Source organism: Parasteatoda tepidariorum, chromosome 9, assembly GCF_982258835.1.
Source record: "Parasteatoda tepidariorum strain Cologne lab strain chromosome 9, Ptep-v5.0, whole genome shotgun sequence".
In the NCBI taxonomy this organism is placed as follows: domain Eukaryota; kingdom Metazoa; phylum Arthropoda; class Arachnida; order Araneae; family Theridiidae; genus Parasteatoda; species Parasteatoda tepidariorum.
Genome location: NC_141763.1, coordinates 9644868 through 9661599, shown reverse-complemented (window position 1 = coordinate 9661599; position 16732 = coordinate 9644868).

Here is a 16732-nt window from a genome sequence, read left to right as displayed (position 1 = left end):
GATTAGAATGTTTTTGCAATTACTTAAATAAATGCTAAAATTGCTTCAGGGGTGAGTTCAAAAGTATGTAACCTGAATTATTCAAAAATAAAGTAATATACGTCATAAATCTTTTAAAATCATTAATTTTGATAGGATCATGAAATAACGAGAGTTAATCTCATAATAAGCTCGAGTGAGAAGAAATTGGTTCACAGAATTCGCAACTTTTTTTTAAACAAATGACGAAAATCGAAAAGATATACTTCAGACAAGAGTGGAAAGGACAAACGTCTGAGAAATTCTAGGAATGAGTAAAACATAAAAGCCCAAAAAAATTCATTATTCAGAGACAACTAATACGTTTGAAAGATAATATTTTGTATGTTATTAAATTTCTATAAAGAACTTAGTTATAGGGAAAAATTACCCTTATAGAAACTTCATTGTAGGGATACTCAACAGTAAATTCATTATTCAGAGACAACTAATACCATTGAAGGAGATTATGTTATTAAAATCCTACAAAGAACTTCGTTATAGGGAGAAATTGCGCTTATAGAAGCTTCATTGTAGGGATAATCAACTGTAAATTTATTATTCAGAGACAATTAATACGATTGAAGGAGATTATGTTATTAAAATCCTACAAAGAACTTCGTTATAGGGAGAAATTGCCCTTATAGAAGCTTCATTGAAGGGATACTCAACTGTAAATTTACTATTCAAAGACAACTAATACGATTGAAGGAGGTTATGTTATTAAAATCCTACAAAGAACTTCGTTATGGGGAGAAATTGGCCATATAGAAGCTTCATTGTAGGGATACTCAACTGTAAATTCATTGTTCAGAGACAACTAATACGATTGAAGGAGATTATGCTATTAAATTCCTATAAAGAACTTTTATAGGGAGAAATTGGCCATACAGAAGCTTGCTTCATTGTAGGGATACTCAACTGTGTAGTTCAGCTGCGAAGCATTGTTCTTGACTATAGACAAACGTCATGTTTTCTCTTTTTGACGTCACAAACCTTCATCCAATAGCATGCAGCGAATTGAATGTTTTATTGCTTGCGTTATCAAATAACACTATTGAATAAGCCTTAGAAGGAATTCTGATTGGATATGACAGAATTTATTCTTTGTTATTCATCTTCAAGCAACCAACCGGATTTATTAGTCCGGGCGTATAAATTATGAATCAGTGGCGAGGATAAAACAAATTTCTTGAGAAGGTGACATTACCGAAATATAATCAAAGGCAAAAGCACTCTATTTAATTCTAATAACTAAGAAACAATGGAAAAGGAAATATTGTTGGGATATAAAAATAAATGAGATTAGCAGTAAAAGAAAGATATGTATTTATCTCACTACATAAAACAAAAAAAAAGCTTAAAATTTGAAACATGAGAGTTCAACTTCACTCTCAGAAAAGAAGTATGATAAAATCTACCAGAATAAAATAAAATTTACCGTGATTTCGGTAAATTTTATTAAATAAAATTAAAGTAAATTAAAATCTCAGAAATTTTTACCCAAGCGCTTTGGTTATGATTTTGGTAATATTGACAATAAAACATGGTTTTGTAATATGTTATAAAGTTTGGTAAATGTGGTAAAATTTGATTACTTTAACGTGATACCGAACAGCAAGGCACAAAAACCATTTATTAGGCAAAATTTAAGTTTCAGTTTCATATTTTTTACTAAAAGTGTGGTATTAAGAATTATAATTTTGAAAAACCAGAATTTCCGACTTACAGCTAACATATAAATGGAAAAATTACCAAATCATAGTTTTAAATATACTGTATATTTTGATTTTTATTACCAGAAATGTTATTACCATACAGAAATGTAATTTTGCCAAAAATTATTTCTCCGTGCGCTAAAAATAGATTCCGATTTTGATGTCAAACGCAATTAGCTTATAGAAGTAGATCCTTCGTGATAAGTTAGTTTCTAACCGATTTTAACAAAAACATCTCTCATTTTTATATTTATACGAACTGTTTAGGTTGATTTGAAGGTGTTTTTCAAGCTATTTCAGTAACGAGTTAAGAGGTTTACTTATAAGAGATGAGTTATGCTGGAAAGCACGTACAGTCCGCAAAAAAAAAAGAATCACCCTGAATAACTTTCGTTCTAATGATCGGATTTTCACGAACTAAGTGTCAATCTTAATGGTTCCTGGGGGTGACCTCAAATATGTTAATTAATTAGTGCTAACTATTAATTAAGTTACGAAATCAGACACAAAAACGTACTTTCTCTGAATAAACATATAATTTTTTTTACATATTTGGAATCTAGACACTTGAATCAGGGGGAGTAGATAAAATTTCAAAAAAATAGGGTGGTAAATTGGGCCGCAATAAAGGTTTATATATTTGACGATAGTCTAGAAAACCGCCAAAAAAAGTCGCCTGCGCAAATAAATATTTTAAGATAACCCATTGACTAATTCAAAAGAGGAGTGCTTAATTTTATTAGGTTGCTACGCAACCAAGCTCTGATAGTAAAAAAATTGAAATAATGCTCAGTGATTGCTCGGAGAGGTTAAATTTATTGTTAATAGAAAATATCTCGAAGTTTCTAGGCAATAAAAAAAATTTTCAGGGGATTTCTGTCCAAAAAGCAAAAAAAAAATTATTTTAATCTCCTTTGAAAAGTAAATTTGAATCGATTTATAAATTATTTATGATAGTTTTTAGAATTTAAATACATGAACTTTTTATCTGATATTATTTAGATTACACTGTTTTTACTATATTTATTCGAGGATTTTATACTAAAATCAAATGAACTTAACTTATTATAGCTATATACAAAATTTTAGGGATAATCATTTCTACAGCTTTAATCGAGTCTTCTAAGCGAGAAAGTTTGAAGAAAACAAAAGTGCTTGAAAAATAAAATGTAGATTGTATAATAATTCTAATGCACATTCACAAGGTTTTCTATAATTTACGATATTTCTTTTTTCTATAACTCAAGGAATTGCTGAATGTTTAGTGGAATTTTAAAAAGATTGAAATATGTTATGTTTAAGAATAAGATATTGAAATAATATATAGCATATTGTAGGATTCATTGTTTAAAAAATCGCTTCATTCTACTAGATATTTAGGTTGCATCGTTTTCTTTGGATAAAGATGATTAGCAAATAGCATCCTCATGTTTCGATACATTCTGAAACTTTTATGTCGCAAATTTACCATAAAATGTCGCACAGCATATTCTTCAATTTCGATAAGCTACATTTACCACCAAATACTGCTACTATGGTTATTTATGTTTACTTATATATATCTGATGCTCTCTTTTCAAACAGAGCTCGTAAGATCCTTAAGATACTGAAATGGGGACACAAAAACTTAAAAATTAAAATTTTGACACCAGATATTTTGAGTTAATGAAATTAAATATTTTATCTTTTAAGTTAAATATAGCTTTTGCAATATTGATGTTCTTACGTTTTTAAAGACCACATGAATCCTGATAAAATATTAAAATGCATATGTTTACTTTAACGAGTGTAAAATCCTTATCAAAATAATGATCAAGACCCAAATGTAAAACAGTATAATTGACGATAAAAACTCAACTGGCTTCAAAACATATGAAGAGGGAAGTAAAAGTCGACATGTTTCGAGATTTCAAATATAATCGCCCATTCTCAAGACTTGTCAGGCTTGGATAACTTGTGACTTTTATTATTGGACGCTCAAAACATGTCTATTTTTATTATCATCTATTATTTTTTTAAATTAATGAAGTTTTTATATTTTTGATTCAGTTTCTTGGGATTATCCATTTAGTTACACAACATATTAAATTATTTCACTCGATATTAAAATAAGTTTTACGTATGTTATAGACACAGGTTCTTAGATTGAAAAAATAATAATTCACTACTTTGTAAAAAAATCAATGTAGTAAAAAAAAATTTTTTTTTTTTGCTGCAAGCCTTAACATTTTAATTTAAGATCATAAGAAAATTCCATTTACAATTGAAATTTCAAAAGTCTAATGTGAAAATGAAATGTTCCCTAGTACCAGGAATCGAAATTAAATAGTTACACGGACAACTTTCTTAAACAAGTTAGCGTTTCCGTCCTACTCGAAGTTGTTTGAAAAGGTATTTCTTATATATCGATTCCAAAGTTTATTCTACATATATTTCAGGGTATACTTTCGGAGTATTTCGATCGAGTTTATTTTTACACCCTTTTTTGCTTAAAATTATTAAATAATTTACTTAAAATAAATTATTCAAGCTACATGATTTAATGCATTTATAGTATAATAATAAACGGAGCTTCCAACGCATATCCTTAACCTTAATACCGCTATCATTAAATAAATGGAATGAGCTTAGATAAATAATAAAAGTTAATTTTTCCCTCGTTTTAATTTTCAATGAATAATATGTTTCGATCAAACAGATTTCATTCTGGAAATAGCGAAATTATTGAGTAGGTCCCTTGGAGCAATATCATTCTTATCCTCTTTTGACGAAAAATAGGAAAAATTAGTTTTCACAGTTTCTGTAAAAAGTATGTTAGCCAACTTGCCACGTTTTTTTTTTTTAATTTTTTTTTATTAAAATAAGTTCGGAAATTGTGTATTTTTTATAGCATTTTTTTTAAAAATCAGATGACTCTAAAATTGGCACAGCTTCGGAATCCTTACAAATTTCAATTTTTAGTATTTCCTGCTTAACAAAATAAAGCATTTTCCTGATAACAAATTATACTACAATAATATCTTGGAAATCATGCTAAAGTAAAAAATTAAACAAAATAGTTTAGTATATTATCAGAAAAGAAATCTACTTGGTATCATAAAGAGTAAGAGATATAATGAAATAATTAGTGACTCACACGTGGTCAGATAATTAAAAATTTAATTTCACAACTAAGATAGTAGGACAACATTTAAGATACTGAGATATTTTAAGACACTAAAAAAATTGGCTACGTAATTCCACAGCTTTTTATGTTCGGTATCTTTATCCTCTTTGTAGTGACTTATAAAACATCAACACTATTTTAGATAATCTAAGTTGAAGTCACCAGAAACCAAAAAAAAAAGACAATCAATAATTTATATTCTTTTTTCAAAAAAAATAGTATGCTAAGTAAATAATCAGCTGTTTTGCATTAAGTAATTTTAAACAGCTGAATCTTTTTAATTTCTTAACAAGGTTTTATTCTTAGCTAGCAGACAATAATTCTTTAAAAAAAACTTGACTATAATTTAAAAAGGAAACCTAAATGAAAGAAAATCTAAATTAAAGTTCTAAAAAAATTTATTAGTATATTAATGAAGAAATAATAAACGTAAAATGGTTAAGAATAAAATTTTTAAAATTTTAAAATTTAATTAAATAGCTGGTAAAATAGTTCTGCGATATACTTCCGGAAATTTCTTTTAAGATTAGGATGATATAGGGTAAACCAACAAATGAAGGAGCATTTCATAGATATAAGATTTTAAACGTTTTAATTTAGATTGATTGGTAACAGTAGCTTACTACCTAACAATAGGAAGTCATCTAACAATGCATTTAGCTACCTGGTCTTTGAGTCTTCTCTGGAAAAAGTTTTGAATTTGTTAGTATCTGTTCAACGCCTTGTTTCTTTGACAAAATTATAAGGTCAGTGTTTGTAGTTATCCGTTTAAAGTACAATTAATTGCATATAATAATGCTTTTTTTTTCTCATTGTGAAAAAAAGAATTCAAAATATGGTCATTGAAGTTACGTTTTATTTATTTTAAGCATCATAACATAAGCAAGTACTGAGATTAGGGGGTGTTTATTAACTGGATTACCGAACGATGAAAAACCAATGAATAAACAAGTGTTCCTTTACTGGGATTTTTTCAAGTTAATGAAAATAAAAGAAAAAATTTAATTTTCTTGTACCTTTTGTCATATTATAAATCAAAATTATGTTAAAAATAAAAAAAAAAACTTCTAACCAGTGAAGGAACAGGCTCCTTCACTGAGAATAGATTTCCCAGTGAATGAATAGTATGTGTGAAATACGATTTTACATGGATAATTAGTAGTTCAGCGACATAGAGGACTCCTAAAATTCAGTTAAATGTTGTATGAATAGTTCCTATAACAATTTCATTTAAATATGCAAATTTAATTGCTAAATTTATTTAAAGAATTATAATAATAATTAATTTATTATTTATCTTTATAAATGTAGTGATTAGTTATTACATCATACCTTAGACACCTTGATAAACTATGTTTATTAACTAAATATAATAATAAAAGCTTGAATGGAAAATTTCTTTGCAGGATTTTGTGCCAATAATTAGCTAAATTATTATCTTATTCCCGTCTTTAATGTCCTAACGGGAACTGGTAGGAAAAATCCATTTAAAGACAATTATCTAGGTGAAAAATGGGTGAAGTTTTTTTAAGGCGACATCCACCGATAACTCAGTGCAATGCGAAGATAATTTCAAAAGGCAAAACTTCCCTTACAGAATAATATTCGAAATACTGGTTTTAAGAACTTCAGAAGAATCTTTAGGAGGGAAGTAGCTCTGGCATCCTTTTATAAAGTGATTGCATTTACAATGCGAATGAAACAAGAGTTGAATACTGCCCTTAAACGGGAAAAATCTTCGGCCTTAAAAATTATAAGGATTTATATTCTAAAGTACCTAGGAAAGAAAAAGTACCTCCATTGGTAGTTTTTCCTGACAGAAGAATTCGTTGAGATATTACAGAATCAGTCCCTGCTACATATTTCATTGGAAAAAGCTATTCATGAAATGAAACGATGACCGCAACAACATTTTACAAATATATTGTAAATATTTCTACCCATGGCTAATTAAAAATGCAATCAAATTCCATATTTGCTTCTTCTGGATAGGTATAAATCTCATATCAATTTGAAACTGAGCAAGTTTTGTTCCTCAAAACAAATTTTCTGGTTTAGTTTTCTACCTAATTCTTGGAAATCTCTCGTTAGATCTTGAAAACAAAAGAATTGTAAAACAATATGTCTAGAAAATTTTACATCCATTTTTAAATAAGATTTGAGGCATCAACTGATGAAGTTAAAATGCTTTTACGAAATGCGATATTTTTCCATTCGATGTAGAAAACGTTGACTGTAACAAATGCATGCAAAACAGACACCAAGAGTTAATGAGCAAGACAACTTATCAACAAAACACATGCTTCGAGAGTAACGATGCGCTATTTCTTCAGAAGCTTGAGAAGGAAATCTCACAAGTTATGTTGCAAATTTTTAAAGGAACATTGACAGAAAAGTTTAATCTCCCAAATATCCAGCCTGTGCTTTTCTCAATATTGAAGAATTTATTTCAAAAAGAACAATTGTATAATCAAATTTTGGCTCTGAAGCTGAGACAACTAACATTAATAATGAAAGTATCTTGAAAACTGATTTTGAGATAAGTCCTCTAGAGACATTGTTAGTTGAAAAAACAATTGGTTTCATAAGTAACTACTAGATATAAGTCAATGAGAGATGGGTTTTACTCAAACTTCGAAACTCCTTTTTCTCATTTATTATCCAGTGAGGAATTCTGGAAATGGAACTGGAAAATCAAAAGAAATTTCGAAGATACATTTACATTGGCCAAAAATTTGGGAAAAAGAGGAAGGTGAAATCAAGAGAAAAAGAAATAAATTACTCATGACGAAGAGAAAAAAAATACTTAAAAAGATTTAAAAAAAAGCTTAAAAAATGTGGGGAAAAGAGTAAACAAAAAAATGATCGAATTATAATAATAATAATAACATCATCGGATTACACAATGATAAACATTCATAATTTAGAACGGACTATTAAACTGTGAGAAAAAAATTAAAAACATTTTTTTAAAATTATGTATTCAAACATATTTTACTTTCCATTCCATGACTGAAAAAAAAGTAATATTTTCCACATTAACTATGGTTATATGTCGTAATTCCAAGAAAAATCTTGTTTTTAGACATTTGTGTGGCCTATGGATTCCTAACGAGCATCAAACATTCTCAAAATTAAGTGTTCATTCACTGGAAAATTTAGTGTTTATTCACTGGTAAAAACTGTTCCTTTACTTGGTCATCTTACTACTTATTATTTAAACCACCAAAAACTTAAAACAATATTATGTAAGTTATCTAACTTTTTTTTTACATAATTTGTATTTAATAGCAAATATGTCGACACCATCATTTAGCTAAAATTAAAAATTTTGAAATTTTTATGATTTTTTTTTAAAGGCAAGCTAAGCTTAAGTGTTCCTTCATTGTTTAGTTTACCCTATAAGATGTTGAGAAATTTGCGATGTTGTGAGAGATGTTTAAAAATGTTGACTACGTATATTTATTAATATTTATAAAATATATATTCAAGAAATTGATAAATATATTATTCCAAATCTATGCATACGTATGTATATTATTGAAATTGTATCAGTTATTGAAAAACAAAATAAAAAAAAAAATTAAAAAAAATTAAATAAGCACAATCTGGTGTATTCTATCAGAAGCACGCTTTTTTAAAACTAGACATTTGTTGAATAAGTGTTTTTTATTCAAAATTCTTTACTAAATTGCAAATAAATTATTAAATGACTAAAAAAGAAACATCGTATTTTATAGTGTGAAAGAAATAAAAAAAAAAAGATTAGCAAACGATTATTAGCGAAAAAAATATGAATGAAATTTTACGCTACGCGCGCGAAGTCAAGTTCCTCCAAAGTTTATCACATTTTAATATTAATCGCCCCAATTAGTTATTTCTTTATTGACGCCAAATTATTTTTTTAAAAATAATTAGTTTTAATTTTTCTCAGCTTCTAATAAATAAAAACAGTTGAAACTTTAGATTTTTCAGTTGAAAAATATATAGATTAATATGGTATAAAAAAATTCATACCTTATAATTCAAAATTTTTTCATCCTCAATTTAATTAAATAATAAAAAATAATTAATAATTATTAAAAATTATTTTTTTCATGAAATTATCTTTGGGTAATCGAGTTTTATGAGTGGGTGCAATTTTCTTTGAATTGCTTTAATAGTTTTAAAAATATGACTAAAAACGTAAAAAGTGAAATTAACATTAAGGGGTACGAACTTTGGATCGCTCTCCTGACCAAACTATGGGAACCATATTTCCCAGATTGCGGCTACCCCCTATATTTTGAAGGTTAGTAATCCAAATATGTAAAAAAAAATGCATGTTTATTCAGAGAAAGTAAGTTTTTGTGTCTGATTTCGTAACTTAATTAATAGTTAGCATTTATAAATTAGCATATTTGAGGTCACCCCCAGGAATCATTAAGATTAACACTTAGTTCGTGAAAATCCGATCATTAGAACGAAAGTTATTCAGGGTGATTCGTTTTTTTTTGCGGACTGTACCAATGATAATCATTTTTTTTTTTTACTAACCCTAAGTTGCACTGAATATACTGTTATTTAAAACTGTTATGTGTTGCATGAAAATACAGTTTCCCCCATGATGTTCTGACGATTTTTTCGCCTGCTCTTCTTTTTTTTTCTTCTCTCATTTACAGTAAAATTTTCACTAGCGTTTTCTCGACTTATCAATAATTTTAGGAAAATTCTCTTTTATGAAATGCTTAGCTAAAATATATTGATACACTTTTAAAACTAAATAGTCTATCATTTATTATCAGGGCCGTTATCAGGGAGTAGAATACGGAGGGGGGAAAGAAAATAATTGACAAAAAATTATTTCCCTTGTAAAAATAGGGATATCTACAAAAATATATTTTTTCAAATTGCTAAATAAATTTTAATTGAAGATATTTATCCAAAATTTAAATAAATCTATTTACATTTCAAACTTTAAAGGTTCGGAAAATTGGAAGTATAATTCAAATATGGTTGCAAAATGCAGCTCTACTGCACAAACTTAAGTTAAATAAACCCTCAGGAAACTGATTCAAAAATTGAAATAGTAAATTTTTCCCTATGAGTTTTTAACAAAAATTTCAATCATTGCTATAAAAATAATCTTAAATACTTATGTGAGAACGTTGTCTTACAATATTTTCCTTTTATTGATTAATAGAAAAAGGTTTGACAGAAGATGTAAAGCAAATATTTTGCATGTAATGATTTTCATATAGAGAAAAAAAATTTTATGCGTATACCATTATAAATTGAAGATAAATGCATGATAAGTTCATTACGAATTTGTAATTGTTAAGAAATGCAATATTATGTATTACAAATTTAAATCCCTGCCGAAAGAAAATCTTATCTACGTCTTGATATAATATATTAAAATATATGAACGAAGGCTAAAAGCACAAAATTATTGACAAAAGACCCGAGACTTTTTATCTTGCTGTTGAAAATTTCTTAAATTATATATTTTTTTCAAGAAAACACAAGTTTCAAGTGAAAAATTCCAAACAGCATGCTTCTCTGAATAGATAAGGTGTAGGGTTGCTTTGATTTTGATTCTCTAGAATCTCGGCAAAAAAAAATTTACACAGCGCCTGTAAACTGATCGGTGTGGCTTTTGACCAGATAATGAGACAAAGTTGTTGTAGGGTGCCCCTTCTCCCCCCCCCCCCCGGCTCGACCTTCAAATGTAAGTTTTCGCTATCCATATCAAGCTGAGGATAAATCTATAACTCATGTGTTGCGATCATATTATAGCATAAAATGTATTAATCAGAAAAATGTTTAATACAAAAATAAGCAATTTAATTTACATTAACCAATTAAGGAGCAAAATAGTTTTTTTTTTAAAAAAAAACTAGAATTATTTCATTTTGAAAAGTTTTATTTTAAAATCAATTGTTTTATCAAATTAGACTGATAAAATAAACATTAAAATTTTCTCCCTTTCAATTTTACTTTATAGTTAAATTTATCATATAATTTAATTCAAGAGTTAAATATCACCCTAATTAAAGCGGAAAATAGTACAAGAGTCATAGCATAGTTTAGAAAAAGTTATTAATTTTTTCTTCACCTAAAGCGATTTAATATTCAAATCGAAAGACATATGAAAAATTACTCCTTCCCTAGTAACTATTGAATAATGAAAGAAACTTAACTTGCAGTAGCAAAGCAAAATTATAAACACATATTTAATTATTTTCAATGCTGATTTGAAATAAAATGTTTCATATGCATGTGCATTTAAAAGATTTCGTGCAGCTAATTTTTTGGGGGGTTAACAACTAGAAGTATGTGTAAAATGTTTCAAATCTCTGGAGTTAGCGGGAGGAACCTGGTTGAAATCTAAAAAGAACTTTAAGAGTACTGAAATTTTAACTTTTATCCAGTTGAAATATTAGTGTACTAACTTTCCAATTTATAGTTGAAGATACTGAATCTCAATCTTCCAGAAAAGGTATAATTATTTAGATGAAATAAAACTATTTTTTAATTAAGACTTATTAGTGGAGCCTTTTAAACCATCAACAGATGAAAAATAAAGCGGTATTTCTTGCTGCCTATAAATGGCAATTTTCATGCTACAAAAGGAAGTCATTTTCATATCTCCCTTTTAGTTAGAGGAACTCTTTTACAATTAGTAAAATTATTATTAGTTTATTAGTAAAATTCGGATAATAATGTTTGATGCTAATAATAACCTTTTTCAGAAACACGCCTAAGTAGATAAATTTCACATCATGCACATATTTCACTAATAAAATTATTTTTACATTGCGACATGATTTATACCTAGACTGCAGCAAATTATTTGCCTTCTGTTCATGTACCTCCACAGTCCGATTTTTGGAATGATTCTAAATGTGCATCATTTAACTCACAGATAATAGTTTTTCATCATAGATTATTTTTTAGTATCCTATTTTCTCTTCTAATGGGAGGCTCCGTTACCTGTTCGCATCGCTCATCAACCCTTGTAGTTGCTTGTCATTCATTTTTCATTTTGTAGATCAAATGAGGAGAACTGTTTATGTCGCCATTTTTTTTTGTTTTTAAATAAAAATTACGATTGTATTGCCATTAGTCGTATTTTGAAGATTACTAAGTTTGGCAAATAATAATACAAAGGAAAAATTCGGTACTCACAGAGAGTTATTACGCAGTAAAGATGCGTCGTGCTGTGGAAAAACGGTTTCTGTCTGTGCTCAATTTTTTTTACCAGAACCAGCTGCAGTCAACATAAACCGTTCTTTCCCTGTATTCTTAAAAGTTTTTTTGCTCTTAAAATAAAAATAAATTAAAATAAATAAAAAGAAATCTAGGAATTGTCAGGGAATGATGCTTCTGCCAAAAGATAGAAAATCTTTCCAAAAACCTAGAAATAATCAGTTGTAAACAATACGGTATTAATAAGTATACCTTGAGGTACAAAATAAATAAGATATACATCTGTTTTTATTGTTCCATGTAAAAAGTAAGTTGGAAGAGAATTAACTTTCTCAAAATTAAAATTAGAATATTATTTCAAATTTATTTATAAGTATAATTATATTTTCAATATAATATTTTTTTTTCTTCATGAAATAAAGCATTTTGTATCAGCTTTTCAATAATTGGTCCTTATTGAAAATAAAATCTATAATGAATGACAACCTTACTAATTCTTTTTTCCAGTTTCTGTGCAAAATCTATTTATCTCCTCTAATTTATCTTTTACTTAATTTATTATTTTCAGTTTCGCTCTATTTTTATGTGGTTGTTTATCCTAAATTATAATTTAAATTATACTTGTTCGGTCTTCCTTGTAAAATCTTGTTTTTAAGAAAGTGGATACTTGACATATTTTCTACAAAAAAGTAACTTTAATTAATTGTTTAAGGAAAATATATATATATATTTATGATGATAACTACGTAGAGGAAATATATAATCCAGAAATTGATTGAAACTTTCCTCAAAAAATCAGAGAATTTAATTTCGAAAATTGAGTGGGAACCCTGACTAACAAAAGCTTTATTTTGACTTTATCTATTTCTTTTATTTATTTATTTTTATTTTTAATTGGCTCCCATATCTTATTTTTTTCATACATATCTTATTCTTTTTCTAAATTAGAATCAAAAGAAAAATTCGCTTTAAAAACTACTTTATTATGTTAGAAAAATATTTAACTTATTATTTATTATTTTGTAATTTTATTAAAAATATTAAACATTTAGTAATTTCCATATTTTTTCCAACTTCAAAAAACGATGCATAATAAATTAAAATTTCAAGACTAATTATTTACTTTAGATTTAGACTCGTCCTCCAAATATTCCCCTACGATTCCGGTTAAAATTTCATGGTCTTTTCCAATGATAATAATTTTAGAAGCAAGATCATCAGTAGTTTATACTAAAATACAATTTATATTGAGCATAAAAAAGATAATTTGGCAAACATTCAACTTATTGTCAGTTAACAAAAATAAAAATATTTGCCGTACTCTTAATATATGATCCTTCTCTTTCATTTAAATCAAAATTAATTTCCTTTAAATCAAAAAAACATTTTTTTAACATAAATTATAAAATATAAATTAGTTAAAAACCGATTTAATTTTGTTGATTTTTAACTGTTTTTATTGCGATCATATTCTAATTCTTTCTTTTTCTTTTATGAAAAGATAGGACGAAAGATCCAAGAAATGTTAATCGAGCGATCAACAGTCAACAACAGAAAATAAGGTAAGAACATAGTGAAACGATATTTGGTCTTAGTGACATGAATTTTATTTAAATATTAATATTTTTTTATTAAATCACTTATTTTTGATTTGCAAAAAAATAATTATGCTTATCAAAATTAAGTTCACTTAATGTATTTCTCTAACACAGTCTTTATTAATAACAGCAGGAGAAGTGTAACACTGTAAAAATTAAAATAACTTGTTTTTAAAAATTAAGCTTACAAGTGTTTTTATTACTCATATAGGCTTCTATATTAATAGTTTTACAACATTCTTATAGAGTTAAGTAATTTCTTAATTAGGTTTTGTATTAAATGAGAAATGTGCTATATGAACGCATAAATTTTTTTAAAGGTATAAAGATGTGCTAACAATTTTGCATGCTATTTCAGTATTTGTTTCCTCTGTTTTCTTTACATACCTGTTATAAAAAAAATTTTATCATTCTATTTTTTTAAACTAGTTAGAAAACAAAATTTGAAAAGAAATTATTTTTTACTGTTGAAATAACTCTATAAGTTTATAAATGAATAATTAAATATTTTGTTTTATTGAAAATGTTAATATTACATAATATTTAGTTTTTCCATAAGTTTCACTGGCACTAAATGTATTAAAGCAATTATTTAAACAAATAATTTTTAAATAAAAAAAATAAGACTTTTTTAAGAAATACATGAAAACAACTAAAAGTTTAAAGCCCACGCTAAGATTTTAATTTGTAAACACATCATGAATTCAAAATTTTTGTACTAATGCGGCTTCTTTAAATTTGGGGTTTAAGGCTGATGTATTTTTTTGCTTAATTAAATAGCAGTTTAAAAAAAACTACCATACAAGGTTTTAAATCATTTCATTTTTTGTTTTCTCTTTTAAATCAGTTAATAAATAAGTCCTAAACATGTCTTGAATTTGGTTTATTTTCAGAATCTATGTATTTCCTCCCTTGTTTAATTATTTAAGGAAGTTTATTAGTATGTATATAACTTCCAATATCCTATTAACTTAAAAAATATCATACTCTGATTTGATTTCTAAGTTTATTTCCCTCAGAAGTACTAAAAAGTATGTCAGTGGATTGCCCATTCACCTGATAACAATCTTAAACAGCGTCACTAATTTTTATTCAATTTCTTTTACAATTATTTAAAAAAAATTTGATTGAATATTTAGTTTAAACAGCAAAGTGATATGCTGAACTTATTTTACAAATCAAATCAAGTTCAGAACTTAATACAATTTTTTTTTTATATTTAAGACGATATATCATATATATTTTATATGAATGATAATTATAAAGTGTTTTGTTACACATTACATGATGCATTATAATTATTTGATGAAAAAGTAAAAAAATTATATGAAAAAAATATACCAAAATTAAGTTTTAATACTAATGGTTTAATTATAAATAAAGCATAAATTTTCCCACATTTATTTTTACATAATGGTTTGAGTTAAATAATATCAGAGTTCGTAGTCCTGAAATTCTGAATTCCTGATATAAAAAAGTTTATTCTCATATCCTTTTATCATTTCGTACTAATACTCACGCAGTTCAAGAACTATTAGTTTGAATAATCGAAAGATTTGTATTTCCGATATATATATATATATATATATTATTTTAATTAATAGTTCATACAGAAAATTACTTTTGAATATAAATGCTAAAACACATACATTTACTTTGCTTTCGTTTCAAAATTATTGAGACCCCACTTAAAAGTAAAGAGGTCGTGAATTTAATTGCAGATTTTAAATAAATATTGATATAAAACAATATTAAATAATTGATACTGGCTATTTTTTATGGAGCAGTACTATTAAAATTTCCCAATTATTTATCTCAAGATCTTACGAAATGCTCATTAAGAGAATTGGAAAAATTATTCAAACTTTGTTTCAGGAATTAAAAAAAAGTATATTTAGTTTTTTTTTCATTAAAATTTGCTCTTATTGTATTTAGAGCAAATTAAACGTTTTTTTAAAAATTGTTTTTTTTTTTTTTACAGTAAGCTGATAAATTTAAAATGTACCTGCTATTTGGATATTAAAATAATGTCACATTAAATAAACTGAAATATGATGCAAATATTGTTAATAAATTGCAGGGTTTAAGAAAATCTTTAAGAAAAAGATATCTTATTTAAATTGTTTCTTTAATAGATATTTTTTCTACACCATTCAAGACGTCGAATGAATTGTTTTAATAATACTTAACATAACTTTAAAATATTATTACAGCTACAGTAGTTAAAATTTCTAACTAAGAGGGTTAAAATTATTTATCACAAAACTAATAATTAAACAAATAGAATCATAGTTATGTTTTTCATGCTCAACTTTCTAATGCATGTTATAGTTTGCTATTCTATTTCTCAATTAGATATCTAAAGCAGATTAAATTAGATTAGGTCAGACTACATTGTTGAAAAAAATGTTTCAAGTTACCTTGGGTAGAATGAGTCTTGATATCCATAACCTATATATATCTGAACTGCATTTTTATAATCGAAAAAATAAATGTGGATAAATTTAATGTTTCTTTGGCATCAAATCTATTTTATAAAATAATAATTTGCTTGCATATCCCTTTCATCAATTCTTAGTAAATAACCTTATTAATGAAAAAGAAAACACTTTTAAGACATACTCTAAATAATGCTTTTATTAATTATGTAGAAGAAAAAAATTTTATATTTATAATAGTTAAATAATCAGTTTATTTAAGTAATTGATTTTTTCCAAATCTGTTTCTTTAAATCAATGCTTTTCTTAAGGGTAATTATTAAAGAGATGTATGACTATAATAATTAATACATGCATATCTCTTTTATTATTTCTTAGCGAAATACTATCATTATCACTGAAATCAGACCTTTAAAAAAAGAATACAGTTATTAACTAAATTCTATAGCATATTTTTATAATCAAATTGTTAATTTCTGTGAAAAAAATTCAGCTTATCTTAATCAATGGCTTTTAAAAAATCAGTTGATTTAAATCAATTATTTTTTTTCGATATTTTGTTTCTGTAAACATTTAATCTATGTATAGTAAAATAAATTGCTT